This window comes from Tursiops truncatus, chromosome 2 (genome assembly GCF_011762595.2).
Source record: "Tursiops truncatus isolate mTurTru1 chromosome 2, mTurTru1.mat.Y, whole genome shotgun sequence".
Taxonomy (NCBI): domain Eukaryota; kingdom Metazoa; phylum Chordata; class Mammalia; order Artiodactyla; family Delphinidae; genus Tursiops; species Tursiops truncatus.
In genome coordinates, this window is record NC_047035.1 from 23,040,416 (window position 1) to 23,059,833 (window position 19,418).

Genomic DNA, 19,418 nt, shown 5'->3' on the forward strand with positions numbered 1-19,418 from the left:
CTGATGTATAATAGCTTAAGATTGAATTTGAACAAACATTGAATGGAAAAATGGAAAATTCAGACAAACATCAAGAATCTATATCATAAGAATTGTTTTCCTAACTTTTCAAAAAGTAGATTACTAAAAGATGCAATGACATGGTAAAAAGAAACCAAAACATTGTTTATTGTGTAGCCATTTATCTGTGTGTCATGGCATCACTTTAAGATGATATGACATAGAATGCTGAAAATAATGAAAAAATTGTAAACTGATAAATTAGTATTGATTCAGATAAACCCCCAAATTCATGTTCTACATTGATCGAATCCACTGCTTACTATTTACAGAAGCTTAGATGAAAACCCACAAATTTTATCAGCATTTCACCTTCTGTTTAAGCTCCTTTATTTCTCACCCAATTGCTAAAAGCTGGGAGTGATTGAATGACGTAGCAAGCACACTGGGGATATTCTGTTCAAAGGGCTATGTAGTAGACATATATAATTTTTGTCTGTGCAGAATTCCTTCTTTTGGGATAGTGGCTCTGTACTACTATGTTGAGACTTGTGGAGAGTAACTGAAGATTAATCTTAAGCATACTAGGCTACCCAACAAAGGGTATTAATTGATACAATTACCATATGTAGAAAGATTCCCTCACTACATATTATAGTAGTTATTATATATATAATTTATATACTTATATTTTAAAAATAAAATTTTATGTATTTATATTATATATATATATATATTTCAAATTGTTATTGAAAGTGTTTGAGTTGCTATGTTTCAACAAATCATCTGAGTGCCTAACTTTGCAGCAGGCACTATTCCAGGAGGGGGGGATATGACAATCAAATTCCCTTCCCACATACAGTTTATACTCTAGTGGGAGAGGCAAACAATAAATGAAAACAAAACAAGCTGGAGAATGACTAGAATTGGAATGTGACCCTTAAAATAAAATAGTCAGAAAAAATCTCTTTCATGAGGTCCCCCTTGGGTTGAGAACCAAATACTAGAAATGAGCCAACAGGTCCAGGGTGTTGGGGGAGGGGGAAAGAAGTGTCTAAAGCAAAGGGAAGATCCAGAGTAATGGTCCTGAGGCAGGAATGAGCATGGCATGTAAAGAGTTTGGATTATTCTAGGTACAAGAGTATCCACTGGGGATTTTAATCAGGTGAATGACATAATCTGATTTATGTTTTCTAAAAGATCATGTAGATGAATGGCTGAAGCCATTCTGAGTTCAAGGATTTGATTCATTCTTTCAACATAAGAAGTTTTTCCTGTTTATTTTTTGCCATTAAAAATCCGGAATATATGAACCCTCCTTTGCAGTGTCATTTTGAACAATTGACTCTATTGGTCTAAAAGTCCTCTGCAAATAAAATAAAATCTAAAAGATCCATTGTCACTTTCCTTCATAGACAATCAGTGTGGTGAATTGTCCCTGAAAACAATCAATCTAAAATGTTCCGTTCTGTTCCCTCCAAGATTCTATGAACCCAGACAGGCTGGACACACACTGAAGAGGCTGGGATGGAGTCCTGTGAATAGAGTAGCCAGCTGTGATTTGAGTGCTGGGGGAAGTGCCAGCTTGCTCTTGGCCAAATCACTCAGGGACCAAGCAATTGTACTCATGCATGATTTGCTACTAATTGTACAGCGGAAGAGACCTGGAGCACCTGGTGCCTGTTTGCAACGCATGCTAGAGAATACAAGGCAATAGACTTTCCTCATAACATTGGTGATGGTACATTTGGGATGAGCACCGTTCTTTCACCTCTCTGGACTCTACTAGCCAGATGTTCTCATTTTAAACTGTCTTCTTATGATTTCATCAGAACTTATCCTGCACAAAATACCTTCTAGACCAGAGGAATGCACCTTACCCACCAGCCTCAGACAAGAGCCCTGGGTACTTAATTTCTCCTCCTCAGTTTCCTCTGGATTTTACTCACTTTACGGAGAGAGGCAAAAATGTAGATACGAATACTGTTGAGTTAAATTTAGGTGAAGAGTATTTGGTGTTTTGGTTTCTGAAGGGCCCTCACATAGCAACCCTCTTCCCACTTAGGTTTCGAATAATTAGAAGTGAAACAAAAGAGTGGCAAATGGAGAAGAGCACATCACCTCATAAAATTAATCCATGTGATTTGAATCTGAGTCTTTTACAACACTGGGCATGGGCAATATCCTGCCCTGAGCAACAGAGGGCACATGCTAAGGCGAAATGTGGATGGGTAGCAGCACACTCCTAAGAAGAAGACGTATGTGGCTAGGTTACCCTGGCCAGGTTTATTCTTCAGATAAGTTCAAACTTCTGGGACTAGTGAGTCAAGGAACAGAGGCCAAGTATTATAATGATTTTGATCCCTCCACAGAAAGGAATCATCAGGAGTTAATAAGAAGGGTTCCTCCATAATATTTGGTATTAGCTCTTTGACTGGTTTTAACTTTCAAATAGCTAAATTAATGAATAGGAGGGATATTTGTAGATTAAAAGAGATAAACAATAAAAGAGAAAAAGAAACTAGAGATATTTATGAAAAGAAAAAATAAACAGCATACAGAATATGGTTGTGGGGAGCAGTCAAATGGAAGGGTCAGGAAATTATGGAAGTTTCTGCAGAGCAGCATCTGACAGTAAGTAATCTGTCTCTCTTGGGCAATGTATTGAGCATGTGGATATAACATCCTGCTACATTGCATTCTAGCAATTGAATAGGTTTTGGTTTTTACTCTAACTTTTGACTTTTGTCATAGGTTTCTTTGGGGAAGATATTGTTCCATCATGGTTAGTCATAGATGATTATAGTCACCAAACAGATAGCTTCAGTGGAGTTCTAATTTGCAAGCGACTCTTCTGTGGTAGAAAAACTGGCCGTGTCCATATTAAACCTTCTATCTGAATCTGTGGGAAATTTATCATCTGTGCATTTCACACATCTTCTTGGACACATGGGAAGGATTCTGAATGTTCTCCTCTTATTTTTCTGCTATTTTCAGATTTTTTTTCTTTTTAGATGAACAGATCTGGAATTATATTGACTACTTGCTTGTAGTTGATGATGAGTTTTTTTTTTTGATGCCAAACATTCATCCCCTTGATTTTCCCATGCAGTGCTTTCTCTTAAGTGGAAACAATCTGGGTTGGATTGTAATTCCTCACGCCTGCCTGCTATGGTCTCTTCCCACAAAAGATCCTTCTTCTAACCATGTCTGATACATGACCTGAGCTTAGCCAAACAAAAGTGTTCCCTCTCTTTCCTCTAAGCTTCTATGAGCCCAGATAGGCTGGACACACATATACTCTTTAGTTATTGACACAGGAAGATGATAGTATTTGGAGACCAGTTTCATTTCAACACATGAATAGAGATAGTTACAGTGGAAAGAGAGCCAATAGTGCAGGTGGCAACAGAAAGGGCATTCGGACCAGCTTTTTTTTTTTTTTTTTTTTGCCAGTGGAATAGTTGTGTTTCCTATTCTGGTTTCCTATTCCTATTCTATAGTATCCTTATTTTCTACTCTTTCCAAGCCTGGTCTCCCAGCATCCAGTTCATTTGTTAGTGAGTGCCTGCTGCCATTACCTGAAAAGTCCTTCAAATAGATCTACTCTTACTTGAAATAGCCAGAACGAGGGTCAAGTTTTGCTTGCAGATGAGAACTCCCACTGACCCTCTTTGATCACCTTCAGGAGGTGATTCAAAAGTAAGATCTCCCTGATGAAAAACATGAATTTTTCATATATGAGCCTGTCAATTTATTTAATATTTATTGAGTGCCTGCTATTTTCTAGCCCCTGGAGCATGAAGATGAAAAGTAAAATATAAGATAGTCTATACTTTCTTGGTGCTTAGAATAGAGTTGGAAGAAAATCATTAAAAATCTGTGAATAAGTGTGAAATTACAACTACTGTAAATGGTATGAAGAAAAAAAAACATGATGCTATAAGAAATTACACTGGAAGGAATTAACTTAATAATTCCTCTGACTTCAGACTATACTACAAAGCTACAGTTATCAAAACGGTATGGTACTGGCACAAAAACAGAAAGATAGATCAATGGAACAGGATAGAAAGCCCAGAGATAAACCCACGCACATATGGTCACCTTATCTTTGATAAAGGAGGCAGAAATGTACCGTGGAGAAAGGACAGCCTATTCAATAAGTGGTGCTGGGAAAACTGGACAGCTACATGTAAAAGTATGAAGTTAGATCACTCCCTAACACCATACACAAAAATAAGCTCAAAATGGATTAAAGACCTAAATGTAAGGCCAGAAACTATCAAACTCTTAGAGGAAAACATAGGCAGAACACTCTATGACATAAATCACAGCAAGATTCTTTCTGACCCACCTCCTAGAGTAATGGAAATAAAAACAAGAGTAAACAAATGGGACCTAATGAAACTTAAAAGCTTTTGCGCAGCAAAGGAAACCATAAAGAAGACCAAAAGACAACCCTCAGAATGGGAGAAAATATTTGCAAATGAAGCAACTGGCAAAGGATTGATCTCCAAAATTTATAAGCAGCTCATGCAGCTTAATAACAAAAAAACAAACAACCCAATCCAAAAATGGGCAGAAGACCTAAATAGACATTTCTCCAAAGAAGATATACAGAGTGCCAACAAACAGATGAAAGAATGCTCAACATCACTAATCATGAGAGAAATGCAAATCAAAACTACAATGAGATATCATCTCACACCAGTCAGAATGGCCATCATCAAAAAATCTAGAAACAATAAATGCTGGAGAGGGTGTGGAGAAAAGGGAACCCTCTTACACTGTTGGTGGGAATGTAAATTGATACAGCCACTGTGGAGAACAGTATGGAGGTTCCTTAAAAAGCTACAAATAGAACTACCATATGACCCAGCAATCCCACTACTGGGCATATACCCTGAGAAAACCATAATTCAGAAAGAGTCATGTACCAAAATGTTCATTGCAGCTCTATTTACAATAGCCCAGAGATGGAAACAACCTAAGTGTCCATCATCGGATGAATGGATAAAGAAGATGTGGCACATATATACAATGGAATATTACTCAGCCATAAAAAGAGACGAAATTGAGCTATTTGTAATGAGGTGGATAGACCTAGAGTCTGTCATACAGAGTGAAGTAAGTCAGAAAGAGAGAGACAAATACCGTATGCTAACACATATATATGGAATTTAAAAAAAAAATGTCATGAAAAACCTAGGGGTGAAACAGGAATAAAGACACAGACCTACTAGAGAATGGACTTGAGGCTATGGGGAGGGGGAAGTGTAAACGGTGACAAAGCGATAAAGAGGCATGGACATATATACACTACCAAACGTAAGGTAGATAGCTAGTGGGAAGCAGCCGCATAGCACAGGGAGATCAGCTCGGTGCTTTGTGACCGCCTGGAGGGGTGGGATAGGGAGGGTGGGAGGGAGGGAGACGCAAGCGGGAAGAGATATGGGAATATATGTATATATATAACTGATTCATTTTGTTGTGAAGCTGAAACTAACATACCATTGTAAAGCAATTATACTCCAATAAAAAAAAAAAAAAAAAAAACATGATGCTATAAGAAATTACACTGGAAGGAATTAACTTAATAAGGGAGGTCAGAGAAGACTTCCCCTTGGTGATGAAGGCAGAATAAGCATTAATTAGATAAAGAAGGTGAAGAGGAAAGGGGGGAATGCCTCTTGAGAGAAAGAACCCTAGAAAGACCCTAGGTAAGGCACTAAAAACCCATATTAACATGTAACTTTTAAACTTTGGTGCAGAAAAGATATTAAGCCATTATTTCCATTAATCCAGTGCCAATTAGTTATTCAGATTCTATTTGTGAAGAATGGAGCTCTAGCCAGATACCTGTGTATTAGAGAATGGGAGACCACTGGGGGTTCTATCTACATGGGCCATCAAGGATGGAGTACCACAGTTACTGGATTAAGGTTTTCTTCTGGCAGAAGAGCCAGATGAAGCATTAGACATGATAGAAAAAAAGAAGGGCATTGAGAAGACTGGGATGGTATTGCCAAAAGAATAATGGGAGGTGCTATAAATACTCTTGCATGAATTTTCCCAGGATTGGTCTAACTAAAAAAAAATCACAAGAAAATCTCAGAGCAAAAAGCATTCTCAAAGCTATTTATTTTCAGCAATATTAACCATTACAAATGTCCAGAGCAACTAAATAATTTGTGCAGCTATTGGGTTGTGAATGGTAATGGCCAAATGATAAATAATGAGAATACAACCCAGCCAGAAATGAGACATGGACCAAAACTCAGCTGGCAATAGTTGGAGCAATTGTAATAATTTATCACATTTATATGATATCATTCAGTTTATAAAACACTATAATGACATTGTTTTACTTAATTCTCAAATATCCCTCACATAGTGAAATAAAAAACACAATATTTTCCCCCTCTATTACATAGAAAATTAATTGAGGCTCAATGAGATTAAATGGCTTGTCCATACTCCCTGAATTAGTAACTGGCAGTACAAGACAGGAACTCAGGTCATCTGACTCTGACTCATAATCTAGGGCTTATTCCAAAACTCAGTCCACAGGTCCAATCCAACTTACCTTTCCCTAGAGTGCTTCATGCTTGAAAATTCAGCAAAAGAGATTTTATCAGACCAGCTGGTATACATGAACCAGTGTGGTCTAACCCCCCACTAGTAAGGAATTTGAGATGTTTAGGCCAAGCATGGAAAAACTGATTCTACTTACTAATGAAAGAGGAAAGGAAAGTTACAGATGTTTCACTCAAAAAGAAAGTTGGTTTACTAGCTCTCTTTTCATCACATTTCATAAGGGTGTGCTAAATTTTGTTAGTTTAAGTACAAGATGTGATGAAGGGAGAGATCAAGATGGTGAGTTTTCCTGATGTCCACAGTCTTAACTATCACCAGGTTGTGGGATATTTGGAAGATATAGTAAAATATAAATTTTTACTTTATATGAAGAAGCAACTTGACAAATACCTTCCCTCTATACCAAATCAACAATGTACAGCAAAATTTTAAAGTCTTTAGAATTGTTCTCCATTGGACACATTCTGATTGACATTGAAGGCAACTGAACACAAAAAACTTAAAACTATGGGAAGGGGGATAAAGAGCATTATGGGTTTATTCAGGGAAGTACTTGCATCCATTTTCAAACCAGGTCAAGGAAACTGATGTCTTCATACTGCCCTTATTTTCCATTATGAAAGTAGGATGAGTTCAATAGAATCACTTCTAGAGGGTGGAAATGAAGCCACACTTTCAGGAGAGATTCACAAACTCTGGTGAGTTTTTGCAGCTGCCATAGATGGAGACAAACCTCTAGATTTACATCAATCAGTGAGCAGAATGGTTGAAAGGAAAGCAAATGCTTTGATAAGCCACACTGTCTGGGAACTTTATGGAACCAAATATGAAGCTCAGGACTCTTGAAATTTCCAGCTCAAAGTGAGGTGTTTCTCCATTTGAAACAACCCCAGAGATCTTGAGAATAAGTCAACTTATCAAATGCTAATGTTCATACTGACTAGTGAAAGTTTATCCATAGTTACAACTAGGCTATAACTATATCATTTGTCTGGATAAAATGGATAAACTCTGTTTTGAACCCTTTTGAATTAAGACTAAATACATATAATTCATAACAAATTAGGAACTCTACAGATATACATTTCCAATCATGTGCTTCACAACTGTCCTTTCAGTGAGTACACTCATGCCCTATATCTCATTGTTGACAGTTTGTAAAATGAATGAGTTGTCATTTTAGCCATATCTGTATTTTTTTAAAACAAAAAATAAACAAAGGCCACGATGCCATATTTTTTGACAATTCATTAATTCAGCAAATATTTATTATCTATGCCACTACTGCTTATCTATGCCACTACTGCTCAAGGTGTTAAAACGCAGCAAAACAGATAAAACTCTTGGCCTCTTAGAGCTTACAACCAACACACATGAGTAAAATTTCTAGTATGTTTGTTAGACAGTGATGTGTTCTAAAGGAAGAAAATAAAACTGTAAAAGAATTTTGCAATTTTAGATACGTCCTCCAGGGAAGACTCCACTGAGAGGAAAAGAACAATTTATTTGGATATCTGGCAGGAAGGACATTCTAATCAGAGGGAACAGCAAGTACAAAGGCTCTGCAGCGGGAACCTGCCTGGAACAGTGAGGATTTCAGCGTGTGCAGAGAAAAATAAACAGCAGGGGCCAGGTAGAGGGGAGAGGCAGGTAGGAGATGCAGATACATGGTAGCCAGTGGGGTTAAGGGAGAGGGAGAGATCTCCTAGGGCTTCAGGTCATCCTACGGAGTTTGACATTTACTCTCAGTGAGATTAGATCTCTAGTAAAATATTTATAACACAATGTACACATGATTTTGTAATTTCAGACCTTGACCCTGATACAAAACATTTTAAACTTTAGTTTTCTGGATATATTTTATTGGGGACATTTAGAATTATACAAAATTTTTCTATTGGAATTTGTTTTTGCCTTACAAAATTCAGTTTTTAAATGTTTTAAATGCTCCAGGAAAGGAAAATTTCCACACAAAAGATTGCTAAGATAAATTGCTTTATAAAAGAGTTGTCCTTTAACTTATTGGTTTTATAAGTTTGGATATTCCACATCAATTTTTCCTAAGCTAGAGGCATGTATAATTTTTATTCAGGTATCAAGGTATGTTCAAAGGAATTTTAATGGTAATTTACATATCCATGTTGATAAATTTTCTCATTAGATTAATTTGCACTTATCAAAATGTTCTAGACATAGGATTAAGTAAAGAAAATCATACAATCTCAAAATTTCATGCTCCCTTTATTACCCTTATTAAGTCCTTTCCAGAACTTAATAGGAAGTGGACTCAATGATTTCAAAAGCTCTTCCAATTCTCCGGCTCCTAGAGGTTAGATTAGAAATTCATAGATGTTAAATCTTCAGCATAAAAAGCCATAGAGTTGGAAGGGGGACCGTCTTTATAGCTGAGGAACTAAGGACTAGATAATTTAAATGACTTGTTCAAGTTAATTACTAGCTTCATCAGGATGAGCACCCAGATGCCTCTGTGTGTAGTTCACTGTATTTCCAATGAGATCTCTGTTTTTCCTTGATTTCCTCAATGTGGACTTCTCAAGGGTGAGTAATTAAGGAGCTTCTCTGGTGTGACCAGTTTCTTCCTTGAGAAATGGTTCTCTCTTCTTCACTTGGTTCTTACTTTGGTGCTCACTATCATTGCAGTCTTTCCTCTTTGGTGTTCACTACAATTCTAGTCCATTCTAGATAATTTTGGTTTCCATCCTAGCACACTGGAAGGCCCTTCCTACATTTGTCTCAGTGCTGTACCTATTACTTTTGATGAAGTCTGATTTCTTTTTCAGGTACATAAGAAAGAAGTCATCTACCTGATTTATTCCTCTGCAATTTCATCTCAGTGATTTTACAAGGCTCTGGATACCCTTGTGTTCTGCTGTCCAGCTGTCACTTTTTAGACAGATAGAAAATTTGGGCCTCATGAGTTGAGTCTAACGGGGGTAATAGAAGATCAGGAGGTCAGAGTTAATACCAGCACTAATTTTTTTTCCCTTGCCTTCAGAGTTCTGGCTTCATACAGCAGACAGAAGGTGAATCTGGTCTGATTCCAGCTGTTGAAAGGCAGCAGATTTACTAGACGTGTGCAGTCATTTTCATGCTATTAAAATTGGCAGAAAGGATTTTGCTATTACAAGCATTTTGGATATTAGATCTTGTCTTTTATATATTGCCACTTGCTAACAACTTGTGGGATAAATCCTAGGTGTCCATAGAGATTCTTGGAGCTACCGAGTTTCATTAATTTAAAAAGAGATAAATTATGACCTAAAAAGACTGTCTATAAAGCTTTCCTATTGCACATTGTCTTGGAAAACAGCATCTTTTGGAATTCAGCTCCTCTTCTTATTTCTCCTCCCCCTTTATTCTGTTTGGAAAAACAAATGTAAGTTAAATATTTGGAAACGCTTTAAAGTTTTCTTGTGAGTTTAGGCATTGAACTTCAGCTCATAATGGACCAGAACTCCTGGGCACCTGACCAGATAGACCCTTTTGTGACAAGACAACCATTAACTACACATCTTTAGTTGAGGTCAATGGACATACGGGACCAAGTTCTATTCTTGAATAACTTTTTGGAGAGGTGGACCATGAATTCAGGCCAACTATGAGTGACTCTGGTGTCCATTTCAAGAGTTTTCCAGCACAATAGGCCCTATTGAGACCCTACTTAAAATCATGGAATGTTGCAGTTAAAAAGGAGCTCATCTCATTGGGAGGTCAAGCACAAGGCAGTGTACCCTTCTAAGGCACCTGTCATAGAGATACTCATTTCAGCCAGCAGTGACCCATCTCATTTTAGTTTGGTTTCCTCCACAGCTAGACATTTACCACATCTAGTAAACTAAACTTTTCAGTGTCTCTTGTTTCTGTCCCCTTTTTCCCATCTTGTTGACACTGATGTAGATCAGACCTTCATTTCCTTTAGCCAGACAATTAAAATAGCTTTTGAGCCACCTCCCTTATTATCTCTCCCCTGTTTCTAATCCATTTCACTAATTAATGCAAACTGATCTTTCAAAATCCAAATCTATTCTTTTACTTCCCTGCTCGATAATTTTCAGTGACTCCTAATTGCATAGGCTTTAATAAAAGTGTCTTATGCAGGCATTTGGAGAGGGTGTGAAGTGTGGAAATTCCATTAACATTAGAAAGACTTGGGTTCATATCTGAGCTATTTGTAGCTGGGTGATTTTGGGAAAGCTATTTCATACCTCTGAAATGCAGTTTTCATCTATGAGATGAAGGTGATGATAACTATTTCTTAGGACTTTGGGGAATATTAAATGAGATACTAGATACTAGGTAATACGTACTGAAAAAACAGTAGCTGTCTGTATCCTGAGCCTTCTACAGTATGACTCTAAACTTGTGCCCTATTATTTTTCTATCAGGATCCTACATTCCAGCAAAACACTATGATGTAAGTGTTTTATATACCGTATTTCGCTGCAGCCTTCTTAAAAGTAGGGATGATGTCTTTGTAGTATTCATAGTGTTTTGTGCATATTAGGTACTCAATAAATATCTGTTAAACTTGGTATTCTCAAACTGATTTCATCACCAGAAAGAGCAATTTCTCTTTGGTAAAATTCTAAACTGCCTTTCTGAGTCTAATAGATCTCACCAGGTCTGGGCAGGATGAGCCCATTTTCCCTGCATCAGATCCTCCACGACTAAGCATGTTGTCAAGGTTCTAGATGGACACGGAGTTCTTCATTCATTTCTGGGTACTTTGCCCCAGACTTTTACAACTTGAAGTGAATATGGAGATGGGATCACCTTGATGTTATTTGCAGTGTTCCTTTAATGGTCAGCAAAATAGGGAGTAGTGGAAGTTTCCTTGAGGTCAGTTTGATAGTTGAGCAAAGGGAACAGTCCCTTAGGCAGGTCACTTGGCCACCTCCACAAATGGTAGGTGAGTGCCGATGGGGAGAAAAATCAAGCATGTGCTAGGAAGGGAGTCACTAGAAAAGGTTTTTGTTAAGTTTATTAGATCAAAAGTTTGCTACTCATTTTAAAGAGAAAACACATCCTTGTAAACAGTGCATGCAACTAAAAGCTAGTAGAAGACAGATTCAAAACTACCTGTAATAATTCCTGGCATTTACTTGCCTCCTTGAAGTTAGTATGCCAGTTTCACATACATTATCACATTTCATTCTCACTAGCACCCTGTGAAGTAGGCAGGGCATGCTCTATATGCACTGTCAATCACTCCTACACCTCTCCTCCACTCCCCACTCTCTGCCTTTTTCATTTGTTTTCTGTTTAAAGTTTGGAGGAGTGTATGGAGTTCCCCCGAGATCTCACAGCAAGTGGCAGAGGGGCATCATAGCCACCAGTTCTGGTCCCATGGTACTTTCCAGTGCAGTGAAGGACAGAGGGAACTTGAATTATGACCACAATGTCACTCTGACCCCAGGTATCCAGTGACTGAGCCCTAAGAGGGGAGGTTGAAATAGACTTAGTACCTTCTGCAGATGGCAATCTAGCATCTTTCATTTTGCTTGTGCAAACAGTAAGCTTTAGAGTAATAAAAAATAGATGTTGCTATTTATTTAGCACACACCATCTTTCTGTAAATATATATGTATTATATAATATATTATATATATGTATGTATTTGTCTCATTTATTTCTCCCTATTGTCCCGTAATGTAGGTGTTGTTTGAAAACTAAGGGTCAGAGAGGTAAAGTAATTTGACCAAGGTCACACAGCTAGTACAGAGCTAAGTGTTAGAGCTGCAGACTGAATTCGATCTCACATCTCTCTGAAGCCAAAGCCCATGCTCTGCCACTACGCTACCCGTCTTCAGCTTCCAGAAGTGGGTCCCCATCTGACCCAGACTAGTTTTATGACAACTAATCACAGAGTTCTCCCACTCAATATGACTGGCATATCTATTTGATTCAGATGTCTGATGAAGAGTTCTGAAACAGTTTCCAATTGGGAATTGGCAAAATGGAAATACTTACTGCAAGGTTAAGCTGCTTCATTTAGGTGGACGACAAAATAGGAAGACATCTCCAAGATGGGGAGTGCTGTCCCCAAGATAATTTCTTTGGGAGTAAGAGAAAGCAGAACACTTAACATTTAAAACATTGGGAAGAACTAGGTTTAAGGAATAGAATGGCTAAGTATGAGAGCTTTGGAGTAGGAGATGGCAGGCCTGACGCCTTGCCTGTAACTTGAATTTTAGGGTTTTTTTTTTGTAAAATAGGATGAGAGAATCCCTCTCACTCACCTCTCAGGGATTCAGGGATTCAGGGATTATCCTGGGAGCCAATTTATGCAAACATACTGTACGATTCCATATAAACAGGGAATTTTTGACCTCTTGAGCCTCTGTGGTTGGCATGGTGGTATCTCACAGAGAGTGTGAAATTAAGAGAACATATGTGAGAATTCGTTTCCACGTTCAATGAAATCCAAGGTCATTTTGGTTGTTTGTTTGCTTAAGCCTCCCCTTCATCTCCAAGAACATAAGACAAAGTGTCCTGTGAAACCATGGGTGTGTTCTCTTTCTCAGTACTCCAAATTGCTCATAGGAGCCTGATTTATGTCTTCACACCCAGGAGTCACATACTCTCAGCCAGAGGACACTTCCTTGACACTACTTTTAAGAGGAGTAGGAAAAAAGTCAGAGAAAGGATGATGGACCACAGGCAAGGCTCTGCTCTGTACATCTCAGAATCTATTCTTGTTTCTGTAGACCATATCATACTTTCCAAGCATTTAACACATCCATATAGTGCCTAAAATTTGTCCAACACTCTTCTTTGAAATTTACAAATATTAACTCATTTATTCCTCCTCCACCTTGGTGATAATACTATCCCTGTTTTACAGATAAAGAAATTGAGGCAGAGAGGTTAATGTTTGAGCTTATAAGTGGGAGAACCAGGAATCCAATTCACGTACCAGGGTTTACCTATAAAAACTTGAGTTGATTTGAAATGGAAAGCATTCTCAGGGGTCCCTTGCTTCCTGTATCAACTCTAAGTATGCCTCTCTGTGTTTCTGGTCTTGCATTTTTAGATCCATTTTATCTTATTTCCCACTTACTGTTTGATGTCCTGCCATGTTTCTTCCTTCTTAATGATTCTAGTCTTTTTGTTTTCTGATGACTATTCCATACCTAGTCCTATATCCTTGTTTGTTTTGGGGTTTTTTTATGGCTTATTTGTTTATTTATTTATTTATGGCTTCCTTGGGTCTTTGTTGCTGTGCGCGAGCTTTCTCTAGTTGCAGCGAGTGGGGGCTACTCTTCATTGTGGTGCGCGGGCTTCTCATTGCAGTGGCTTCTCCTGTTGTGGAGCATGGGCTCTAGGTGCGCGGGCTTCAGTAGTTGTGGCACACAGGCTCAGTAGTTGTGGCTCATGGGCTCTAGAGTGCAGGCTCAGTAGTTGTGGCACACAGACTTAGTTGCTCCGCAGCATGTGGGATCTTCCCGGACCAGGGATCGAACCCATGTCCCCTGAATTGGCAGGCAGATTCTTAACCACTGCACCACCAGGGAAGTCCCCATCCTTGATTTTTATTAGATTTTTTTCCCTTGTAGCTTGGAATGTTCTTCTAATTACCCCTTTTCTAGTTAAAACTTATTCAGCTTAAAATCCATTTCAAGTTTCATCCATGAAAATTTTACTCATAACTCCAGACCTCGCTGATTTCAATCTGTTTTGAGTTTCTTTAGCATTTCTCTGTATCTATGTAACAGAGAACACATTTTTTATGGTTACATGTTAATCTTGCCTCCTCATCCAGGTTGTGGTATGCTTGACTTGCACTATGACATAACTTTTTCAAAAAATTTCTTGCCTTTCCTAGCAAAGTGCTATGGATTTTCTAAATGTTCAGCAAATAATTAATTGAACTTTATAATTATCTGGATACTCCCGGCAGAAGCATTTGCTAACCTCATTCATTAAAACTCATCCTCTCAGTTTGGTTTGTTGTTTGTTTGATGGCAAAGGGATTGCATCTCCGTGGCCAGTCCAGTGGATTGGTCATGGCTGCCTGGAGGGCCATGTGGAGAATGCTTTCAAAGAGTTATAGCTTGCACACCTCTAATCAATCACAGCACCCTTTCTTGCTGTCAGGGATGTGGTATGGGAATGTGGAGGCAAAAGCCAATCCTGAACTTACTGACCCTAGTTTGGTAACAGAGAGAGAAAATAATCTGCTTATTAGGGAAGGAGATGGATTTTAGCCTAAGGATACTTTAATATAATTGTTGATAAGTAGTACCAGGATTGGAGCAACTCCAGGTGTTGATGATCAATTATTTATTGAGATGATACCAGGAAAAAGCGTTCCACTCTTTATTTGCCTATTTGGTTTTAGGCTATATGTGTGTCACGAATCTGTTTTTGTTTTTTTTTGGTATGCGGGCCTCTCACTGTTGTGGCCTCTCCCGTTGCGGAGCACAGGCTCCGGACGCGCAGGCTCAGCGGCCATGGCTCACAGGCCCAGCCGCTCCGCGACATGTGGGCTCTTCCCGGACCGGGGCCCGAACCCGTGTCCCCTGCATCGGCAGGCGGACTCTCAACCACTGCGCCACCAGGGAAGCCCACGAAATCTGTTTTTTATACAGTGTCTGTAAGGAATTACTTCTTATGGCTCTGTAACAACTCTGAAATATATATTTTTTGGTATCTAGCACTTCTGTTTCTAGAGATTTGCCGTTATATCATTCCAGAGCCACAGTCAACATACATATATTATACAAACAAAAATTGCCAACATGCAGTTAGCTTTTATGTTGCCCTAAGTTTGAGGCTTATAACCAACAAAGAAATCCAGTTGCCAGGGAAAACAAAACACATGAAGACAATTCCCATCCCAATTGTGTGTTAAGTCGAATGTTGCCCAAATTATGTGTCACTTATTGTGTCATTAAATGACTTATGTGTCATTTATTCCTTGAAAGGTCATTTGTCCACAATTTAGAGCAGAATCTGGACTATCATGCAACTGTGGTATATTTCATTTGAGGAAATTGTGGATAGGTTAATAAGTGGGAAAATATTTTATTATAAAGATCTGGTATTTTTTATCAGCCCCAATTTTTTTCTTTTTGACATTTCTTGCTTGCGTGTTTGCCTTTGCTGATTTGAGTTTTAAACAATAAAAACAAAACAAAACAAGGACATTTAGGAGATTGGCTTGGGAATGTCTAATAAGCATTCCTCCTCTCCTTCTGACTTCCTAGTTTTCACTCTAAGGTCTCTCACACACACACACACACACACACACACACACACACACACACACACACCACAAATTATCCAGCCAGAGCAGAAGGAACTAATCAGCCTAATTATTTCTTGGGTGTTGACTAACTCCTTGTTCATGGAGGGTAGAAAGTCTTTATTTATGCCTCCAATGTGGCTTTCTTCTCAAACAATAATATTAGAAGAAAATCACTGCACCCTGGCTTGAAGTCTGTATTGGAAATCTGGTTTAACACGTGGAGGTAGGTTTCTAAGATAGTTGCAACTCAAGAAGACTGCAGAGGTTGCAAGATGAATCAAATGCAAGCTGACTTGGTATAGCCATATAGAGGAATGTTTCTATATGGGTCTCCGATAAGGGCACAATTTACCTACCTTGCTCACTGCTTCATTCCTAGAGTCTAGAATCGTACCTTGATCATGGTAAGTGCCACAAAATATCTTGGAATAGGGCTTCCCTGGTGGCACAGTGGTTGAGAATCTGCCTACCAATGCAGGGGACACGGGTTCGAGCCCTGGTTCGGGAAGATCCCACATGCCGCGGAGCAACTAGGCCCGTGAGCCACAACTACTGAGCCTGCGCTTCTGGAGCCTGTGCTCCGCAACAAGAGAGGCCGCGATAGTGAGAGGCCCGCGCACCGCGATTAAGAGTGGCCCCCGCTCGCCGCAACTAGAGAAAGCCCTCGCACAGAAGTGAAGACCCAACACAGCCATAAATAAATAAATTTAAAAAAAATATCTTGGAATAAATAAATATATACACCCATTAAGAAAAACTCAATCAATGTAGATCTTGTTTGAGCACCAAAATCATGACCTTGGTTAGTTAGGCTCACCTAAATCCAAGAGTTTCTGCTTTTACAGTCCTTAAATATTAGGACTTTGGAAATAAGATTCTTAATTTAGATGAGTTAAGGAAATCTTATACTGGATTTTAAGAAGCATAGCATTTGATATAAACTCATGTAACTGATTGTAATTAGAATAATAGGAGTGCAATTTTTGTTTAGTTATGGATCTTTCTTCACTAAGGAACTACTGAACCCCCTAGGAGCATATTTTCAATACCAATCTGGCTACCTTTGTTCCATGCTGATTCTTTATGTATTTTTAGTCTCCTTTTGTTTGGTTCACATCTCTAGATATTAGTTTAGAAGTAACTAGCTAACACTAATTTATGTTCCGTTCCATATACACAACTTTCTCTCTTAATATTCGTTACTACTCTCTTTCCTTACCTTGGTTTCTGTTTCCTTGTGCATATACATGCTGGGCATTGCATTAATTCACTAAAAGGGTGTCATATCTCTTTTTCTAATAGGAAAGACCTGTATATTTCCTGCTGCCCTTTCAGGACATTGGGCTCACCTATGTTTTCCCAGCTCCTGAAATAGGCTAACCTATGCTCTCTTTAGCATTGCTTCTCAACGCTGCCCTTTCTCTGGCTTTCTGCCCTTCAGTAAGGACTGAGGAGCCCCGTCCTCTGAGACAGTGGTTCTCATGTACTGCTGTTATTTATGAGCTCTTAGCAACTGTACTTGCTAATGGATAAAGTACCAAGAATTGTAAATAATTGCCTTTTAAAAATACAAATGAGAGAAGTCTAAAACAGAATGTGGAATCAGGTACAAAGAAGAGAAGTGCATTTCTTATCAGAGAAGAAGAAACAGATTTTGCAGTTCACCAATACAGTCCTGATTAGGGAAGAGAGATCATAATTTTGGAATTAGACAAGCTAAGCTGGAAACAATGGTGCATGTGATATTTTAGGGGTTTAAGAAGAAGAAAATGCACATAGTCTTTCAGTGTTTTTCTCTCCTCCTTTGACTTTAACAATTACAGGCCTTTAGTGTTTAAAAACATCATACCTTTCAGAAGTGATGAAGATAATATTCTTGATATTTTAATAAGTATAAACTCTTCAATTTTTTTTCCAAGTTAACTTTTACATAACTGAATTTATTGTATAAAGGTGGTTTTTTTTCTATATAATTGTCTACCTACTTAAAAATGTAGAATAATTTAACAACCGTGTCACATTTTATATACTATGAACATAATCGTTGTAAGTAATCTATGTGTAATAATGTTTGATTTATGTCTCTGAAAAGACATCTCAGTTAAAATATTAAACCAGAGCAGATTCAAGGATATCCATGTGATAAAATCATTCTTATTCATTTTCTGGAATATCCTGTTGAATGAGAGAGAAAGAAATGGGGTTATAGCTGGAATGCTCATGCCGTGAATGTACCTGTGGAAGTATATTATTTTAGTGTTTGTCTTATAAAAAAAACAAAAGAAAAGACAAGACAAGAAAAGAAAAGCCTGCTGAGAATCTCTATTGTTAGATCTCTGATATTTGGTTGCGCAGTTCCAGGACCAGTGACATCACAGGTGGTGTTGCCTTAGTAACCCCAGGCTACAAAGTTTTCATTGACCAGCTTGTCTCCATGGCCCCTCCCTGGTGCTCTTCACAGCCAGCCTGTTCTCACCCTTGGCCTCAGGCAATCTTTCCTGACCCCTTGGTCTCTCCTCTTGGCTCTCTGGGAATGGCTCTACCATACTCTCCTGTTTTGCAAGGGAAAGAGGAGCTTCTCTGAAGAACATTCCAGAAAGACCTTAGGTACCAGAGACTCCAGCCTCTGTGATGCTCCTAGTGTTGCTTACCAGAGATTCTTCCATCTCTGGGATGGAAGCAGGGATGGATCACAGACCATCTCCTCCAGAGCCCACAGTACCAATTCAATATATATTTGAAGAATTAAGCTGAAACCACTGGCAAATTTGTAATTCAATTTAAAACTGCAGCTATCCAAGAAGAAACAAATAAAAAAGGACTTTTTAGCACTTTCAAGTCCCATCATTCTTTTCCTGTGCCACCAGTCATGACTAGACAGGCCTCCTAAACAGTGGCTCTGGAACTGCTCAGGAGGAGTTATAACCCCCTGCCAGCAGTGCCAAGTCACTTAAGATTTCTCTCCAGGTGTTCATACAGAGCCTAGTCTCCAACAGTGTGTCAGAGAATAGTGCTCTCAGATTAAAATTGTAATTTAGCAATTAAACAAACAAAAAAACCTTTGAATTACAGAAATAAAGTGCAGGGTGAAACACGTGACTTTCCAATGAAGTGAGCGAACCTCTACACCTCTCCTTTCTCGGAGAGACTTGGGACAAACCCTGCCTAAATGTGATGGCTCTTCTACTATGTATTCTATATGTATTTTCTAAAATCAGTTTGAAGTATGCTAATGTCTCATGTTTCTTTGTAAGTGTCCCCAAGGCAATTCCCATGTGTGGATTTTGTGTTTGGAAGAAAATCCTTCAAGAGCATGGGCTTTCAATGTCCTTCTCTTTTATTTCTCACAGTACTCAGCCTATTGCATACTGAGTAGATGGTCAGAAACTTCTTGTTAACCAGCTTTTTTCTTGCAGGCCCCAACTGCGCATGGGGTGGGTACTTGATAAGTATTATTGACTGCCTCCCTGACTTTTGAAGCTAATTATTTCTTTACATCTCGTGTTAAAGCTCTACCACATCCTGTGAAACTATAACATTGATGTAA